The following is a 21,004-nucleotide window of genomic DNA, read 5'->3' as shown; positions in this document are numbered from 1 at the left end:
TCCGGAAGGGACTTTCCTTGGTGTGGAAGGAAAGGTTGGCGATACGGATATGAAGATCTCCTACCATTGTAACCGACTCTATGTAACCCTAACCCTATCCAGTGTCTATATAAACCGGAGGGTTTTAGTCCGTAGGACAACATACACATCAACAATCATACCATAGGCTAGCTTCTAGGGTTTAGCCTCTCTGATCTCGTGGTAGATCTACTCTTGTACTACCCATATCATCAATATTAATCAAGCAGGGCGTACGGTTTTACCTCCATCGAGAGGGCCCGAAACTGGGTAAAACTTCGTGTCCCTTGCCTCCTGTTACCATCCGGCCTAGACACACAGTTCAGGACCCCCTACCCGAGATCCGCCGGTTTTGACACCGACAATCACCATGACTCTTGCATAAGGTAGAAGATAATAATAAAAGATAGGCCCTTCGCCGAGGGAAGCAGAGGTTGCCATGCGCTTTTATAGTTGGATGCACAAAATCTTAATGCGAAAGAGCGTCACTTTATATCGCCCTTTGTGATATGAACCTTTATTATGTAGTCTGTCCCTTCTATTACTTCCACATCACAAGATCGTATAAAGCTTATTTCTCCCACACTAATCGTACATATTTAGAGCAATTTTTATTGCTTTGCACCGATGACAACTTACTTGAAGGATCTTATTCAACCCATAGGTAGATATGGTGGACTCTCATGGCAAAACTAGTTTAAGGGTATTTGGAAGCGCAAGTAGTATCTCTACTTGGTGCTGAGAATTTGGCTAGCATGAAGGGGAAAAAGGCAAGGTCAACATGTTGGATGATCCATGACAACATACTTTATCTCAAATATAAGAAAACATAACACATTATGTTGTCTTCCTTGTCCAACATCAACTCTTTAGCATGTCATATTTTGATGAGTGATCCCAATCATAAAAGATGTCAATAATAGTATATTTATGTGTGAAACCTCTCTTTCCTTATTACTTCCTATTAATTGCAATGATGACCAAAGCTATGTCTGCCAACTCCCAACAACTTTTAATCGTCACACTCTTTCTATGTGAAGTCATTACTATCAATAAGATCAATATGAACTTTTGTTTCTTCTTATTCTTTTTCTCTTTTCTTTTATTCACCCAAGATCATAACAAGAAAATCAAGCCCTCGACTCAACATTAATCTTTATTATATAGCTCACGGACTCGATTACAAAGAGAGATCATAAGGCAGAACTGAAAACTAGATCATGCCATAAACTTTATTCTACTAGATCAAAATACTACTAATAGGATCAAACTAAGGAAAACAGTAAAGATAGGAGTTGCGATTGTGATACGATACCGGGGCACCTCCCCCAAGCTTGGCGGTTGCCAAGGGGAGTGCCCATACCCATGTGATTATATCTCCTTGGTTGGTGAAGAAGGTGGAGGTGTTGCTGACTTAGTTGATGGCATAGACTTCTCCCTTAATTTACGCTTGAGGACGGCATTTTGATCCCTCAGATCATCAATCTCCCACTCCAAGGTTAATATCTTTTTGCATAGGTCCTGCTTATTTTCCTGCAAGAGACGAAAAGGGATAAACTGGAATTTTGGTTTCTTTACCCTATCAGGGAGACTTGACTTTTTGAACTCCACGTGCATATCCCCAGGTTGAGGTAATGGGGATTCGTCTTCATATGAGCTCGTCTCCTCCTTCCCATTGGGTTCATAGTCCTCTTCTTCCTCCGTGGTCCAACCATCGTGCTCCACATCTCCATAGACCTTAGGATTAGCTAAGTAATCATCCACATAGATTTCTCCTTGCGAATCCTAGGAAGACATGTTGATCTAATCTGCAGCGGGACAACTCGAAACAAAAATAGAGGATAATTGTGTAATATAGGAGTCAAAACCTTCGGGAGAATATATAATGATTTTTTACCGACCAAAATACATATCGTGCAAGAAAACGGAGTCCGAAAGGCACACGAGGTGCTCACGAGGTAGGGGGCGCGCCCAGGGGGGTAGGGCGCACCCTCCACCCTTGTGGGGCCCTCGTGTCATTCCCGGACTGCTACTTAATTTTCTATATTTCTAAATATTCTAAAACGGAGAAATATTGCCTTCAAAATTGTTTTGGAGTCGGTTTACTTACCGTACCACATACCTATTCCTTTTCGGAGTCTAAAACATTCTGGAAAGTGTCCCTTATGTATTCCTCCGGGGTTACGGTTTCAATAATATTGGTTTCAACATTTATGGGATTACCTAAGATATAATGTTTGATTCTTTGACCGTTTACCACCTTCGGATTTGTGCCTTCGAAGTTGTTGATTTTTATGGCACCGGAACGATAGACCTCCTCGATAACATAGGGGCCTTCCCATTTAGAGAGAAGTTTCCCTGCAAAAAATGTTAAACAAAAGTTGTATAGCAATACATAATCACCTACATTAAACTCACGCTTTTGTATCCTTTTGTCATGCCATCTTTTAACCTTTTCTTTAAACAACTTGGCATTTTCATAAGCTTGGGTTCTCCATTCATCAAGTGAGCTAATATCAAATAACCTCTTTTCACCGGCAAGTTTGAAATCATAATTGAGCTCTTTAATAGCCCAATATGCCTTATGTTCTCGTTCGAGAGGTAAGTGACATGCTTTTCCATATACCATTTTATACAGAGACATACCCATAGGATTTTTATATTCAGTTCTATAGGCCCATAATGCATCATCAAGTTTCTTGGACCAATTCTTTCTAGACCTATTGATAGTCTTTTGCAAAATTAATTTGAGTTCTCTATTACTCAATTCTACTTGACCACTAGACTGTGGGTGATACAGAGATGCAATTCTATGATTGACGTCATATTTAGCAAGCATTTTACGGAAAGTACCATGAATAAAATGTGAACCACCATCAGTCATTAAATATCTAGGGACTCCAAACCTCGGAAAAATAACTTCTTTAAGCATTTTAATAGAAGTGTTATGATCAGCACTACTAGTTGGAATAGCTTCTACCCACTTAGTAACGTAATCAACAACAACTAAAATATGTGTATATTCATTAGAGGCAGGAAAAGATCCCATATAATCAAAGCCCCAAACATCAAATGGTTCAATAACAAGTGAATAATTCATAGGAATTTCTTGACATCTACTAATATTACCAATTATTTGACATTCATCACAAGATAGGACAAACTTACGGGCATCCTTGAAGAGAGTAGGCCAATAAAAACCGGATTGCAATACCTTATGTGTAGTTCTATCTCCCGCGTGGTATCCTGCATAAGTTTCGGAGTGGCACTTGCATAGGATCTGTTCCTGTTCATGCTCAGGTACACAACGTCTAATAACACCATCTACTCCTTCTTTATAAAGATGTGCGTCATCCCAAAAGTAATGTCTCAAATCATAGAAGAACTTTTTCTTTTGTTGGTATGTGAAGCTAGGTGGTATAAATTTAGCAACTATGTAATTAGCATAATCAGCATACCAAGGGGTACTACGAGAAGTACTTATGGCATTTAATTGTTCATCAGGAAAGCTATCATCAATAGGTAGTGGGTCATCAAGAACATTCTCTAACCTAGATAAGTTGTCTACAACGGGGTTCTCAGCTCCTTTTCTATCAACAATATGCAAATCAAATTCTTGCAGCAAGAGAACCCATCTAATAAGTCTAGGTTTAGCATCTTTCTTCTCCATAAGATATTTAATAGCAGCATGATCAGTGTGGATAGTTACTTTAGAATCAACAATATAAGGTCTGAACTTATCACAAGCAAATACAACTGCTAAAAGTTCTTTTTTAGTAGTAGCATAATTTCTTTGAGCATTGTCTAGAGTCTTACTAGCATAATGGATAACATTTAATTTATTATCAACTCTTTGCCCTAGAACATCACCTACATCATAATCACTAGCATCACACATAATTTCAAAGGGTAAATTCCAATCAGGTGGCCGAATAATAGGTGCAGAGACTAATGCTTTTTTAAGTATTTCAAATGCTTCTACACAATTCTCATCGAAGACAAATGGTATATCTTTTTGTAATAAATTAGTCAAAGGCCGAGAAATTTTTGAGAAGTCCTTAATGAACCTCCTATAAAATCCGGCATGACCAAGGAAACTTCTTATACCTTTAATGTCCTTGGGACATGGCATCTTTTCAGTAGCATCAACCTTGGCTTTATCAAGTACAATACCTCTTTCAGAAACTTTATGCCCCAAGACAATACCCTCATTAACCATAAAGTGGCACTTTTCCCAATTCAAGACAAGACTAGTTTCTTCACATCTCTGCAAAACTCGATCAAGATTGCTCAAGCAATCATCAAAAGAGGATCCATAGACGGAAAAGTCGTCCATGAAAACCTCACAAATCTTTTCACAAAAGTCGAAGAATATAGCCATCATGCATCTTTGAAAGGTAGCAGGTGCATTACATAAACCAAAAGGCATACATCTATAAGCAAAAGTACCAAAAGGGCATGTAAAAGTAGTCTTTGATTGTTCTTTAGCCGATACAGGTATTTGAGAGAAACCAGAATAACCATCTAGAAAGCAGTAATGTGTATGCTTGCATAATCTTTCTAGCATTTGATCGATAAAAGGTAAGGGGTAATAACCTTTCTTAGTAGCCTTATTTAATTTTCGGAAATCAATTACCATCCTATAACCTGCAATAATTCTTTGTGGAATCAATTCATCTTTATCATTAGGAACAACAGTAATTCCTCCCTTCTTAGGGACACAATGAACAGGACTTACCCACTGACTATCAGCTACGGGATAAATTATACCTGCCTCCAGAAGCTTTAGTATTTATTTTCTTACCACTTCTTTCATTTTAGGATTCAGACATCGTTGAGGATCACAAACTGGTTTGGCATCTGCTTCCAAATTTATTTTATGTTAACATAGAGTGGGACTAATGCCCTTATGATCATCACGAGTATATCCAATAGTAGCATGGTGCTTCTTCAGAGTTTTCAATAATCTTTCTTCTTCATGCTCTGAAAGGTTAGCACTAATAATAATAGGATATATCTTCTTTTCATCAAGATAAGCATATTTAAGATTATCAGGCAACGGTTTAAGCTCAAACACGGGATCACCCTTAGGTGGAGGGGGGGATCCCCTAGGATTTCAATAGGCAAATTGTGTTTCAGAATTGGTTCCTGTTTAAAGAATACTTCATCTATTTCCCTTCTTTCATTCATAAACATATCATTCTCATGGTCTAGCAAATATTGTTCTAAAGGATCACCAGGAGGTACGGCAATAGAAGCAAGACCAATAATTTCATCCTTACTAGGCAATTCTTCTTCATGGTGTTGTTTACTAAATTTAGAGAAATTAAACTCATGAGTCATATCATCTAAACTGACAATAACAACATCCCTTGTGCAATCTATGGTAGCATTAACATTATTCAAGAAGGGTCTACCAAATATAATGGGGAAAAAGCTATCTTGTGGGGAACCAAGAACAAGAAAATCAGCAGGATATTTAGTTTTCCCACACAAGACTTCAACATCTCTAACAATTCCCATTGGTGAAATAGTATCTCTATTAGCAAGTTTAATAGTGACATCAATTTCTTCTAACTCAACAGGTGCAATGTCATGCATAATTTCTCTGTATAAGTCAATAGGTATTGCACTAGAACTAGCACCCATATCACATATAAGCCATGATAACAATGTTCTCCTATTTTAACAGAAATAACAGGCACGCCTACCACATGTCTATTTTTATCTTTAGCACAAGGTTTAGCAATTCTGGTAGTTTCACCGCAGAACTGAATAACATGCCCATCAATATTATCAGACAAGAGATCTTTAACAATAGCAATATTAGGTTCTACTTTAACTTGCTCAGGAGGTGTATATGTTTTAATATTGCTTTTACGAACCACAGTTGAAGCTTTAGCATGATCCTTTATCCTAACAGGGAAAGGTGGTTTCTCAACGTAACAAGTAGGAGCAATAGGATCATTATAAGTGACAGTATTTTCTTCAACTTTAATTGGTGCAACTACTTTTACTTCTATGGGAGGATGATATTTAAACCACTTCTCCTTAGGGAGATCAACATAACTAGAAAAAGATTCATAGAAAGAAGCTACTATCTCAGAATCAAGTCCATATTTAGTGCTAAACTTACGGAAAATATCGGTATCCATAAAGGATTTAACACAATCAAACTTAGGTGTCATACCTGACTCCTTACCTTTGTCGAGATCCCAATCTTCAGAGTTGCGTTTAATTCTATCCAATAAATCCCATCTAAATCCAATAGTATTCATCATAAAAGAGCCAGCACAAGAAGTATCGAGCATGGTGCGATTATTTTCAGAAAGCCGAGCATAAATTTTTTGAAGAATTGTTTCTCTTGGGAGCTCATGATTGGGGCATGAATATAACATTGATTTAAGCCTCCCCCAAGCTTGAGCGATGCTTTCTCCTTTGCGAGGCCAAAAATTATATATATAATTGCGATCACGATGAACAAGATGCATAGGGTAATACTTTTGATGAAATTCCAATTTCAATTTTCTATAGTTCCATGATCTCGTATCATCACATAGCCTATACCATGTCAATGCATCTCCCTTCAAAGATAAAGGGAAGACCTTCTTCTTAGCAACATCATCGGGTATACCTACAAGCTTAAATAATCCACAAACTTCATCCTCATATATTAGGTGTTCATAAGGATGCTTTGTTCCATCTCCTGTAAAAGGATTAGCTAGCAGTTTTTCTATCATACCCGAAGGATACTCATAGGGAATTTCATTTTCAATAGGTTCAGTAGGTTGAGGAGCAACTCTTTGCTCTACTGGTCGGGGTGAAGATACCCCGAACAAGCCCCTCAGAGGATTACTTTCTATAGTAACAAGTGACAGTAAATTTAGCACACTATATAATTTTTTTCCTTACCAAATTCCACCTACCAAAGGCGCTTCACTCCCCGGCAACGGCGCTAGAAAAGAGTCTTGATGACCCACAAGTATAGAGGATCTATCGTAGTCCTTTCGATAAATAAGAGTGTCGAACCCAACGAGGAGCAGAAGGAAATAATAAGCAGTTTTCAGCAAGGTATTCTCTGCAAGTACTGAAATAAGTGGTAACATATAGTTTTGTAATAAGATAATTTGTAACGAGCAACAAGTAACAAAAGTAAATATAGTGCAACAAGGTGGCCCAATCCTTTTGTAGTAAAGGACAAACTCTTATATAAGGAAAAGCGCTCCCTAGGACACATGGGAATATCGTCAAGCTAGTTTTCATCACGTTCATATGATTCGCGTTCGGTACTTTGATAATTTGACATGTGGGTGGACCGGTGCTTGGGTGATGTTCTTACTTGAACAAGCATACCACTTATGATTAACCTCTATTGCAAGCATCCGCAACTACAACAAAATCATTAAGGTAAACCTAACCATAGCATGAAACATATGGATCCAAATCAGCCCCTTACAAAGCAACACATAAACTAGGGTTTAAGCTTCTATCACTCTAGAAACCCATCATCTCCTTATTACTTCCCAATGCCTTCCTCTAAGCCCAAATAATGGTGAAGTGTTATGTAGTCGACGTTCACATAACACCACTAGAGGCTAGACAACATACATCTCATCAAAATATCGAACGAATACCAAATTCACATGACTACTAATAGCAAAACTTCTCCCTTGTCCTTAGGAACAAACGTAACTACTCACAAAGCATATTCATGTTCATAATCAGAGGGGTAATAATATGCATAAAGGATCTGAACATATGATCTTCCACCAATTAAACCAACTAGCATCAACTACAAGGAGTAATTAACACTACTAGCAACCTACTAGCACCAATCCCGGATTTTTTTTTGAGCAAACACAGTGGGGAAAGGCTCCCCACTGTAACTCTATTTTCTAGTAATAATGGGTGGTGTTACATGGGTCTGTACAGAAGAGGTACATGGTACAAAAAGATTAACAAATTACAATGTATCCAACCAGGATTGCATCCCATCCTTTAAACTAGGTCTTGCTTTCTTGATAATGGTGCTAAAATGCTCTTTGAAACTTGATAAGCAGTGAGTCATACTTCTGTTATTGTTGTCAAAGATAATGCCATTCCTGTGCTTCCGTATGCTCCAACACCCTGCTATCATCTTTTCCTTAAATCCTTGGCCATTATCTCTGCTTTTGCCCTCCATTAGCATTTCAATAGTATTAAGATCTGTATTCCATTCCATACCTATTGCAGCCCAGAAATTTGTGCTGAAGTCACATACAAAAAAGAGCTGTTGTAGGTATTCATTGGGTTCATCATCACATAGAACACATCTTCTGTTTTGTATTTGAAAATTCTTCCTGATTAGTAGATCTCTAGTATTTAATCTATCAAGCAGTAGCAACCAGAAGAAATTTTTTTGTTTGGGCAGGTTGCATGATTTCCAAATCCATTGAAATGGTGGTGCTGCCTTTGGTGGGTTTCCAATAAGTTCCAGATAAATCTTTCTGTTGGAGTATTTGTTTCCTTTCCAGAGAAATTGCCAGCAATCTTTATTGTCATTTTCCTGGTGGATGTTACTTATGATTTCCAACATCTCATTGCTTTGTTGAACATCCATAGATGACATGGGTAAATGAAACATCTCATAAAAGTTGCTGGTTGAGGAAACAATAGCCGAGGCAATTATATAGCCTGTATCTTTAGCAAATGAGTATAATTGAGAAAATCTGCTCTGGAGAGTGCCCTCATTCCACTTATCATGCCAGAGTGAGATGGTGTTGCCAGTGGAGGGGATACATGTAGTCATATTTTTAAAATCCTGAAGGATAGAGCAGCAATCTCTCCACCAAAAGGATCCCAACATTGTGGGATATGAGGGTATAGAGCCATCAGAATAATAATTATTCCATATTAATTCCACCCACAGAATATCCTATTTATTAAAAAACTTATAGAGAAATTTAATTAGAAGAGCTCTGTTTTGAGTTCTTAAATCAAGTACTCCCAATCCTCCTGCTTCTTTGGGGAGACAGACAGTATCCCATTTAACCAGACAATTACCCTGTTTATTGATCTTGTTACCATACCAAAGAAAACTTCTGCCAGAATTTTCAAAGTGATCTAAGATAGTGAAAGGCACTATGATGCAACCCATTGCATAAATTGGAAGAGCAAAAACCACTGATTTCCAATGAGTTAATCTACCAGAATATGTCATCAGATTTGCAATACCAGATAATCTTTTATCAAGCCTTGATACCAATCCCGGACTTGGAGACAAGAATTGGATACAAGAGATGAACTAGGGTTTTGAGATGAGATGGTGTTGATGAAGATGTTGATGGAGATTGCCCTCTCCCGATGAGATGAGCGTTGGTGATGACGATGGTGATGATTTCCCCCTCCGGGAGGGAAGTTTCCCCGGCAGAACAGCTCTACTGGAGCCCTAGATTGGTTCCGCCTCATGGCGGCGGAGTTTCGTCCCGAAAGGTTGCTTCTTGTTTTTTTCTCGATGAAAGACTTCATATAGCAGAAGATGGTCATCAGAGAGCCACCAGGGGGCCCACGAGGTAGGGGGGCGCGCCCTAGGGGGGCTGGGGGCGCCCCCACCCTCGTGGACAGGGTGTGGGTCCCCTGGTCTTCATCTTTGGCGAGGATTTTTCATTATTTATTATAAGGTATTCCGTGGAGTTTTAGGACTTTTGGAGTTGTGTAGAATAGGTCTCTAGTATTTGCTCCTTTTCCAGCCCAGAATTCCAGCTGTTGGCATTCTCCCTCCTTATGTAAACCTTGTAAAATAAGAGAGAATAGCCATAAGTATTGTGACATAATGTGAAATAACAGCCCATAATGCAATAAATATCAATATAAAAGCATGATGCAAAATGGACGTATCACGCCTCTGCCCGTCTTCCATATCGCCATGACCTGCTGCTGCTTCTGTTGGTACGAGCAGCACCAGGTCGCCCGCTCGTAGCGCCGCCCCGCTCCCGTTGACCGCGTCGCCAGCGCCTGGGCCACCGCGTCGCCAGCGCCCTTTCCCCGTACAACCCAGTAGCGCGAATGGCCTTCCAGGCCTCTCCTTCAACTGGGCCAGGGCCACTGGGTGAGGCCACCCCAGCGCCCCCTTTTTTCCTCTGTTGGGCTTGCTGTCCAGATTTGGCCCGTGTTACATTTTTTTCCTCTAGGCGATTTTGCTAATATTCCAGAGAACATTGTTTTACAGAAAAGACCCTCATGTTCATACATTTAATATCTCACAAACTATGCATCACATGTTAAAACTTTATATATGAAACTTGCTTAGAATTTTGTGTAGGTTAATAATTTGCAACTTTCATCTATGTTAAAGATGTTTAAACTGTTGTTTGATTAAATTTGCTTAAATAACTTGTTAAAATGATTTATTTCATAACTAAATAACCATAGCTCCAAACTTAACAAACTTTATATGTAAATGGGGTAGAAAAATTCTTAGTTTAACATGGTGCACTCATCTTGCATGTTTAACAACTCTAAAATATGGTTTAGGGCAGAACAGTACAAACCTAATATATGCAAATGAGGATTTTTCGGAATTGTTGTTTTTTATTTCCGACCTCATTTAAACTTGTCTAAATAGGTAGTTTTTCATATGCTTCACCCTCTTGCCATGTTTAACAAGATTTAATATTGTTAGGTACATAAACAAGATCGAACTAAATAAGTCACGTGGTGTTTCGTCAATATGCAACGGAGTTGCATATTGAGCTCCACTTAATTTGTAGGGTTGTTTGTGCACTTTGCCATGCCATGCCTCTTTAAACCGGACATGCATCATAATTGTTTGCGCATCATGCCATGTTATGTGATGGTTGTTTACCATGTTGCCTGCTTCTTTCCGGGTTGCTTCTCTCATTAGCTTCGGTTTTGTTCTGGAGTTGTGAGGATCCGTTCGACTACATCCGTTTGTCTGCTTCATGGACCCGTTCTTCTTCCTTGTGGGATCTCAGGCAAGATGACCATACCCTCGAAATCACCTCTATCTTTGCTTGCTAGTTGCTCGCTCTTTTCCTATGCCGCGATACCTACCACTTGCTATATCATGCCTCCCATATTGCCATGTCAAGCCTCTAACCCGCCTTTCCTAGCAAACCGTTGTTTGGCTATGTTATCGCTTTGCTCAGCCCCTCTTATAGTGTTGTTAGCTGCAGGTGAAGATGAAGCTTGTTCCATGTTGGAACATGGATATTTGGGGATATCATTATTATATCTTGCTTACTTTAATGCATCTATATACTTGGTAAAGGGTGGAAGGCTCGGCCTTATGCCTGGTGTTTTGTTCCACTCTTGCCGCCCTAGTTTCCGTCATACCAGTGTTATGTTCCTTGATTTTGCGTTCCTTACGTGGTAGGGTGTTATGGGAACCCCTTCACAGTTTGCTTTGAATAAAACTCCTCCAGCAAGGCCCAACCTTGGTTTTACCATTTGCCACATAAGCCTTTTTCCCTTGGGTTCTGCAGACTCAAGGGTCATCTTTATTTTAAACCCCCCCGGGCCAGTGCTCCTCTGAGTGTTGGTCCAAAATAGAGCCACTTGCAGCGCCACCTCGGGGAAACTTGAGGGTTGGTTTTAGTTGTACATAGTGTTCATCCGGTGTGCCCTAAGAATGAGATATGTGCAGCTCCTATCAGGATTTGTTGGCACATCGGGTGGCTTTGCTGGTCTTGTTTTACCATTGTCAAAATATCTTGTAACCAGGATTCCGAGTCTGATGAGGTCTTCCTGGGAGAAGGAATATCCTTCGTTGACCGTGAAAGCCTATGATGGGCTAAGTTGGGACACCCTTGCAGGGTTTTGAACTTTCGAAAGCCGTGCCCGCGGTTATGGGCAGATGGGAATTTTTAATATCCGGTTGTAGAGAACTTGTCACTTAACTTAATTAAAATGAATCAACCGCGTGTGTAGCCTTGATGGTCTCTTTCCGGCAGAGTCCGGGAAGTGAACACGGTTCTTGTGTTATGCTTGAACGTAATTAGTTTCAGGATCACTTCTTGATCATTATAGTTTCTCGACCGTGCTTTGCTTCTCTTCTCGCTCTCATTTGCGTAAGTTAGCCACCATATATGCTAGTGCTTGCTCCAGCTCCACCTCACTACCTTTTCCTAGCCATAAGCTTAAATAGTCTTGATCGCGAGGGTGTGAGATTGCTGAGTCCTCGTGACTCACAGTTACTTCCAAACAGTTGCAGGTGTCGATGATAACCGTGCAAGTGACGCAACCGAGCTCAAGGAGGAGCTCGATGAGGATCGTGTTCATTGTGTTGTTTCATTTCCAGTTGATCAGTAGTGGAGCCCAGTCAGGGCGATCAGGTATCTAGCATTAGGGGTTTTCTTTCTTTATTTGATTTCATAGTCGGACATTGATTGTATTCTGGATGATGTAATGCTATATTTATGTATTGTGTGAAGTGGCGATTGTAAGCCAACTCTTATCCCTTTCTTATTTAGTACATGGGATGTGTAAAGATTACCCCTCTTGTGACATGCCTACTATGTGGCTATGCCTCTAAGTCATGCTCTGACACGTGGGAGATATAGCCGCATCGTGGGTGCTACAAGTTGGTAATCAGAGCCTTCCCCGACTTAGGAGCCCCCTGCTTGATCGAATCGTTGACGTTTATGAGTCTAGAAAAAATGTTTTGGGTCTTATAGGATTATATATATCGGAGAGTAGGATTCTTTTGACTCCTCAGTCCCTTCGTCGCTTTGGTGAGGCATCCTGACATAGAGTTTTGACTCTTGTCTTCTCAAATTTCACGAATTTTTTTTAGGATCACACGGGTGTCTTGGAATCGTTCCGATGGTTTTGTGACGAGAACATTCTTCTTGGTGCCTCTTGACATTTAGGGGTTGTGGCAGTGTCCCGGGGAGTTGAGCTCCGAGGTGTTGTCGTCACAATTTTATCGTTGCAGTTCTGGAATACCTGAGTTCGCCGACATCGAAAATCTCTTTTATGCAGTTGTTGGTGAGATAACCTCGATGCCACCCAGTACTGGGGCTGGAGTTCGGGAGTATTGCCATAACTCGTATAACGGATGCTTTTCGAAGGTTGAGTTAAATGATTTCCAAAGGTTTCTTGGTTATGTGTTGAAGGATGGATACAGCTGGATGTAGGATTTGAGTTTTGGGTGAGATATTATGCTTCCCCTCTATCCCCAACACCCGATTGCATAACCAGAAAGTTTCGGGAGTTTATAAGTGGGAATTCAAGTATCATGTAGGAATTCTTTCCAACAGACACATGATACGATATGGGATCTATCATATGTTTGTTTCCGGCTTATTTTGCAAGCCAAATCCTTGTTTTGTTTTGGCTTGTGGTAATCGAGTTGCTTCTAAGTCAAATGTTGATTCCATACCTTTCCTAAGCGGTGTTCCCATATTTCTATGTGAATACCAATCCTTCTTGATAATCGAGTTTGTCATGTCAATTCTTTTTCAACCGGCGTGTTTCTCTTCAAGTGGATCCGATCATTTCACGATCCGCAAGATCAATTATCAGTTCTTCTCAACGGTGCTCATTTTTATCTATTCCAAGCTGCCTTTGTTTTCCCGCCCTCCCACCCTTTTTCTTCAAGGACTCAGAGATATTCAAAATAACTATCCATTTTATTCACACGAAGTCTCTTCATTCTTTCCCTTCAATCTTCTTATCCGGTGATTCTCAGAAAGATACTAACGGAGCCTCAAGTTCATCATTATTCGTTATTTTTCTTCTCCGGTGGATTAAATTCAAGCTTTGTTGATCATATCCTTTCCTCGTTTAAATGTTTTCTCATGCCGGTGCACTTCTTAACTGCTCACCTCTCCCTATTCATCTGTTCCGGAGTGCTGAAGATATCTCAGAAGATGCTACTGTTCATTCTCAATTCGTTCAAGTTCTTTTGAGGATGTTATCTCATTCAAACCGTTTAATTCAACCGGTGCAATCTCCCTTTCAAGTAATCATTCAATGGTGTATCTTTTGAGTGTGCCCTAACCCACAGGTCTTTTCCCAGGATCTTACCTGACTCTTCTAATTTTCTGGAGTTATTCTCAAATTCTTCTCCAAGTTTGACGTAAGAATGAATTATCATCAGCCATATGTCTTTCTCCAAGATCTTTCAAATTCTTTTCATTGCTGGCTCAACCTCTTCACTTTTCATTCTCCCGGAGTATCTCAATAATTCTTGGTGGTGTTTCTTGTCGCCATTCTCGAATTTTGAAGACCGAAGAAGAGTTTTTCCTCCAAAACTTGCTCCGTTCTCATGAAGATTCATGATTCTAGCTTGTTGGCACCCTCTCATAATTATATTTGCTTGTGAGAATTCTTTTCACCCATCCAGAGCAATTCAGGAGTCTTTTCAGTTTGATTCCCCAGAGCCCATCATCTCAGAATTATTCATTCAAGCTTTCAGCTCTCGTTCTCCAATCTTACCAATGCATCATTCAAATATCCTCTAATCAATTCATGATCTCTTCGTTCATTTGTATCTAAATTCTCTCAAGTACCTTTGTTCTTTTTATATCTCTTCCCGGTGTTTCTTTATCTTTTCTTCATTCATTTTCAATTCTTATGGTGGTTCGTTCAAGATTACTTTCCTCTTATTACCATATCAATTCATTCGTTGTTTCCAAATCCTACCGGTGGTTTGTTGAAGACCTTCCCAAGTGACTCTATATCTATCTTAATCCCTTTCAACGAGAATAAGTAGTATGCCAAATTTGTTGCTTGCCATCAATCTAAATTGGTGAAGGATGCGCATAACATAATTCTTATTATTGTTTTCATCCAAGTGATTAATTACTTATTCCAGAGGTTCATCAAAATTCTTGATTTCTTTTGTTCATCTTTCTTTTCTGGAGTTCCAAGTTTTTTTTGCATTATCTCATCACGAAGATCCATCTAAATCATCGCAAGGCTTCACCTTGTGTTTTCAACTTCTCTTTCCTTCATTATTCTTTTATTACCGAAGATCTTCATGGAGGCTCTACATGATGGCTCATCAAGGATTTAATTCACTCTTGAAGCGTTCTTCAAGATTCTTCTCAGAGGAGTCCAAGCATTCTTCATCTTGCAATCCGGAGTGCAATTGTTCTCCCTTATCTTTTGAGGTGGTAATATATCATTCTTCATTCACAAGAATGAGGTATTTAAACCCATCATTTTCTTCCATGGAGTTATCTTGGTATAAATTTGACCTAAAACCTTCCATTGGGAATGTTGCTCCTTGTGGTGATTACCTATGATCCAAGTTTTCTTATCACCTTGGTGGAAGAAGCTTCCTATTCTTTTCTAGCTATCAATCCAATCTTTTGTTTCCATAGTGGCAGAATTTCACCTCATAGTTTTGAGATGTTTCCCATAAGCCCACTGTAAGCTTACTCTTTTCTTTGTTGGTTTTCCAACAACTCCGTTCGACTCTTCTCCTAAATATGCTTTTTCAAGTTCATTTGAGGCAGAAGTTGTGGTTTTCTCCTCCGTTCTTTTGATTCCATCCTTACATTCATTCCGGAGGCTTTGTATTGTTGCTATATTCACCCATCATCTCGTTTTGTCAAATATCATGTTCTTTTTGTGCTTGTCCATTTAAGCGGAGTATCGTGCCCTTTTTTCAATTTCTCTCATCTTATCAAGTTTTGCCTCCCTTTTCAACCGAAGTGCCGTTTGAAATCTTTTTACCCATTGTGCCATTATTTCAATAGTTCCGGAGCTAGTGTGTTGTTGATCTCATCAAGTATCCTCATCTTGTTAAGATCATGTTCGATTCCTTCCATTTACAGTCGGAGTGCTTTCCAAATTATATCATTCTTATTTCTTCTCTATCTTGTTAACCGGAGTGTTGTCGTAATTGATTCTTATCGTTCCTTATACATCTCTTTTCAACTAGAGTGCTGTCCGAATTTGTTCTTCCTTGTTCCTCTTTTCTAACGTAGTGTTTTCAACTTCGATCATCTTCATTGTTTTCTTTTCTCAAAATGGTTTAACCTATCAAGGTTCTTTGGTTTCACTCGTTTGTCAAAGAAGCAACTTTGTTTTACCTCTTCCTTTTGCGCTTCTCTCCGGTGCCATCCCAGATCTCGGGACGAGATCCTCTCGTAGTGGTGGAGTGTTGTGATGCCCCGAGGCGGATGCGCCAGGTGTCTTCTTGTTATTCGCCGACGTTGACATGTCTTTTGCTTGCGTGTTGCATTTCATCATGTCATCATGTGCATTGCATCATCATGTTTTCAAAACTTGCATTCGTCCGGGTTCCCTAGTACTCTCCGTTGTCAGTTCTGAGCCCAGACACACTTGCACGCGCCTGCGGCATGTCTGAAATAGTATTTTATAAGTGGCCAGTAAATGTTCTCGGATTGGGATGAAAGTTGGCATGCGGTGTTGTTTTGTTGTTAGTAGGCCTCTTGCCAAATTTCATCACATTCAGAGTCTGTTTGACGGCCCAACGGATAACTATAGCGGCAGTATACCTGGTCTTTTCATTGGACGTTTTCGGTCTTCGAAAACCGTGCCGGGCTGCATCTCTCCCCTCTTCTCTCAAACCAACCCGCTCTCCATAGTCCACCTAGGCCCATGCCTACCCCTCTTTGTGCCGTGCATAGACCTCTCGTGCGTGTCCGAAACTGCCCCGAACCCGTACCGCTCAGTCATCACCGTTGGGTCCAGATCATCCCCAAACATCTACAAAATGTCTCCGTTTTCTTAATTGGGCTCCCTAACCTATTTATCCGGGACCGTACGATTAAGATCGGAGGGACCAAATGCCCCTATCCAAAAATCCACTTGTTATATATATATATATATTAGATCAAACCCTAAAACCTAGGAGTTTGTCCCATCGCCGCCGCCACCTGACCAAACCCCCCTTGGGATCTCCCCTACCCGATCCACTGAACCAGCCTCCTCTCCTTGATCTACGAGATCCACAACTTCTCTTCCTGCAGCCCCATGTTCCCCCTCCACGAGCACAGCCCCAAGCCACTCCCGTGCCCGATGGCCTCCGCCCGCGCTGGAGCTTGCCGCCGGTGATAGCAGTAGCAACACAAACCTCCCCTTCTCCTTCTTATTCCTTTTCCTCCTCGGTCTCCCTCTCTCTCATGTTGTCTCTCTATCCTTGCTTGTTGGACAGGGAGACCCCCATGGCCGCTGGATGGAGCTCTGCCTCCATGGATCCTCGCCGGTGCCCCGTCCTGGTCTCCTAGTGCCATCCCACACCCGGGTCCGTCTTCGCTGCCTCCTTCGTTGCGTCGCCAGCCTCGCTCGCGCCCGGATCCAGGAGCCGCGCCAAGTCCGCCGCCGTCCTCTGCTTCGCCCGCACGATCCTGCTGCTGCCTGCTTTGCTCCATCGAGCAATGCCACCGCTGAAGATCCTGTTGCCGGGAACCGCCTCCTCGACCCTCAGACTACCCGGATCCGCCGCGCCCGCGGGTCCCCTGCCTCCACATCGCGCCTCTGCCTGTCTTCCATATCGCCATGACCTGCTACTGCTTGTGTTGGTACGAGCAGCACCAGGTCACCCGCTCGCAGCGCCGCCCCGCTCCCGTTGACCGCGTCACCAGCGCCTGGGCCACCGCGTCGCCAGCGCCCTTTCCCCGCACAGCCCAGCAGCGCGGATGGCCTGCCAGGCCTCTCCTTCAACTGGGTCAGGCCCACTGGGTGAGGCCACCCCAGCGCCCCCTTTTTTCCTCTATTGGGCTTGCTGTCCAGATTTGGCCCGTGTTATGTTTTTTTCCTCTAGGCAATTTTACTAATATTCCAGAGAACGCTGTTTTACAGAAAAGACCCTCATGTTCATACATTTAATATCTCACAAACTCTGCATCACATGTTAAAACTTCATATATGAAACTTGCTTAGAATTTTGTGTAGGTTAATAATTTGCAACTTTCATCTATGTTAAAGATGTTTAAACTATTGTTTGATTAAATTTGCTTAAATAACTTGTTAAAATGATTTATTTCATAACTAAATAACCATAGCTCCAAACTTAACAAACTTTATATGTAAATGGGGTAGAAAAATTCCTAGTTTAACATGGTGCACTCATCTTGCATGTTTAACAAATCTAAAATATGGTTTAGGGCAGAACAATACCAAACCTAATATATGCATATGAGGATTTTCCGGAATTGTTGTTTGTTATTTCTGGCCTCATTTAAACTTGCCTAAATAGGTAGTTTTCCATATGCTTCACCCTCTTGCCATGTTTAACAACATTTAATATTGTTGGGTACATAAAAAAGATCAAACTAAATAAGTCACGTGGTGTTTCGTCAATATGCAACGGAGTTGCATATTGAGCTCCACTTAATTTGTAGGGTTGTTTGTGCACTTTGCCATGCCATGCCTCTTTGAACCGGACATGCATCATAATTGTTTGCGCATCATGCTATGTTATGTGATGGTTGTTTACCATGTTGCTTGCTTCTTTCCGGGTTGCTTCTCTCGTTAGCTTCGGTTTCGTTCCGGAGTTGTGAGCATCCGTTCGACTACATCCGTTTGTCTTCTTCATGGACCCGTTCTTCTTCCTTGCGAGATCTCAGGCAAGATGACCATACCCTCAAAATCACTTCTATCTTTGCTTGCTAGTTGCTCGCTCTTTTGCTATGCCGCGATACCTACCACTTGCTATATCATGCCTCCCATATTGCCATGTCAAGCCTCTAACCCACTGATAGCACTACAAAAAAATACACTTCCGTGATGATACGTGTTTGTCACAGTAGGTCGCTTTTTTTTTCATGCATGTACATCCATGACAAATTTATGAAAGAATCAAGATAGTCATACCTGTGCTGTCGTAGAAGTGTTCCATGACATTACCAAAATTATCATCACAGAAGTGTCCACTTCCATGACGATAAATCGCGCGTCACAGAAGGGGTGACCGACACGTGGCATCCACCGTAACGGAACGCCGTTAAGCTATCGGGTCGGGTTTTGGATCTGATAACCCGTTAACAGCCCCGACCAATGGGGATTTTCCACGTGTAAAATCATCATTAGCTAGAGGAAACACGTGCCGGCTCATCGTTGGGACAGATGTCATCCACTCACTGGACAGAAGGCGCCTATGATACGTCAACACGTGGCACGGACCAACAGTGGCCCATTCCTGTGAAAAGGCCGACCCATTTGACTTGGTCAAAAGCTGGCGGGCCGGCCCATGGAAAGCCTGTTAACGGCCTGTTCGCATATAGCGCATTTACAGCCCGCTAATCCAAGGCCTGTTACGCCCTATCCGAATTAGTCCCAGTAGCGTCATCTGGGCCGTCCAATATGATTCCAGCCCGTTTTCACTTCTGGCCCATGTATAGCCCATGACGTCTTTCGGCCCATATGAGGCCCTTTGTAACTCTTGGCCCATTATCGGCCCGTGCTGAAACTGGACCGTAATGAACAGTGTATTACTTTACACCCATTAATGGCCCGTGGTGAAACTGGCCCGTAATGAACAGTGTATCACTTTATACCCATTAACGGCCTGTTATTCCGTTGGGCCGTTTCCAGCCCAAGTTAACTTTCGGCCTTCTGAGGGCCCATTTATTATTGGGCTCATTTGCAGCATTCGGTTACTTACGGCCTGTTACTGTCATTTTCTGTTTGTGGGCCAAATTCAGCCCGTCGTTATAGTCGTCCCGTTTGCGGACCGTTAGTCTGTTGGGCCATTTTCATAGCATCACCAAATACGGCCTATTAACGGCCCGTTATGGTCAGCCCATAAAACGTACGATTTCCATTAAAGGCCCATCTACGGCCCATTAAAGGCCCGTACAAGACCCATAAATGAGCCGGCGGCCCATGGATCCTACGAGACGTCGAAGGCCCATGGATCCTACGAGACGTAGAAGGCCCATGGATCCGACGGCCCGTGAAGGGCCATGGTCGGGCGAATGGGCCCCCGTTTGAACGATATAGCATATTCAAAGAATTATCCTACTCAATACTATCACCTCTAAAAAGCCTACACTATTACAACAAAGAGATCAAGGCATAGAAAGGTAGAATAATCCTACACTATACAATAAAGAAATTACAGCCGATTATACCCACGGGCATTATGGTTCGGCATAGGTGATAATAAAGCATACACAAACAACAAATTACATACACTGGGCAAATACAGCTCATACATCATGGACGCGCATCAACTTAACTCCAATTGAACTACAATCTCTTCAGAAAATAGGATTGGCCGGATTCAGATAGCACAAATTTCAGTCTGCAAAATCTCCAATTCTTTCATGGTTACCTCAGTGTCTTGTTTCATTTTTTTACTCCTGCATCTAATACCTGCATGTCCAGTCTCAACTTGTTGATTATACGTTGACAATCATGTACACGTTGTCTTGCCACCTCTAGTTGATGCTCGATAACATCAGCACATTCCAATTCCAATCCATAATCATTCGGTAACGGCCATGCCGCACTGCTCGCAGATCTTTGTGTTGATGTCACTTCATTCTGAAATGTTTCTGTAAGTACACATGACTAGGGCAAAAATATAGTTACAACAGTGAAGCGAACAAGACACTATTTTGTACTACATGGCAAAACAGGACTAACAATAATGTTACACGTCACTTTAAAAAAAATGTTACACGTCATGAAGCATAAGCAGGTGATATTTTAAAAATTATAAAAAAGATAGTCTGTGCAGCCTGCATACAGAAACCCCTCTTAGCTCACCAGAGGAGCATGATGTTGGGGCCCAATCGAAAACACAGACAAGTTACAAATTTAGACAACATGTTGCGTATAAGTAAGCAAGCAGTTGGCCATTCTGTGCCTCAATTAAAGTCTTAGGGATCATAATGAACAGCAGAGGGTTTCATACAAACATACTATAGCAGGCAAAACTATGCAATCATTAGCGTTGTATAAACTAGATTGTGAGCCTCATGCAATAATAGTTGGTTTATAGACTTCAAAGCTTCAGGCACACTTCGGCAGAATAATTAAATGGTAAGGCCTTTACTTATGT

This window comes from Triticum aestivum, chromosome 2A (assembly GCF_018294505.1).
Source record: "Triticum aestivum cultivar Chinese Spring chromosome 2A, IWGSC CS RefSeq v2.1, whole genome shotgun sequence".
Taxonomy (NCBI): domain Eukaryota; kingdom Viridiplantae; phylum Streptophyta; class Magnoliopsida; order Poales; family Poaceae; genus Triticum; species Triticum aestivum.
The sequence above is the reverse complement of the archived record's forward strand: the minus strand, read 5'-3'. Positions refer to the sequence as shown.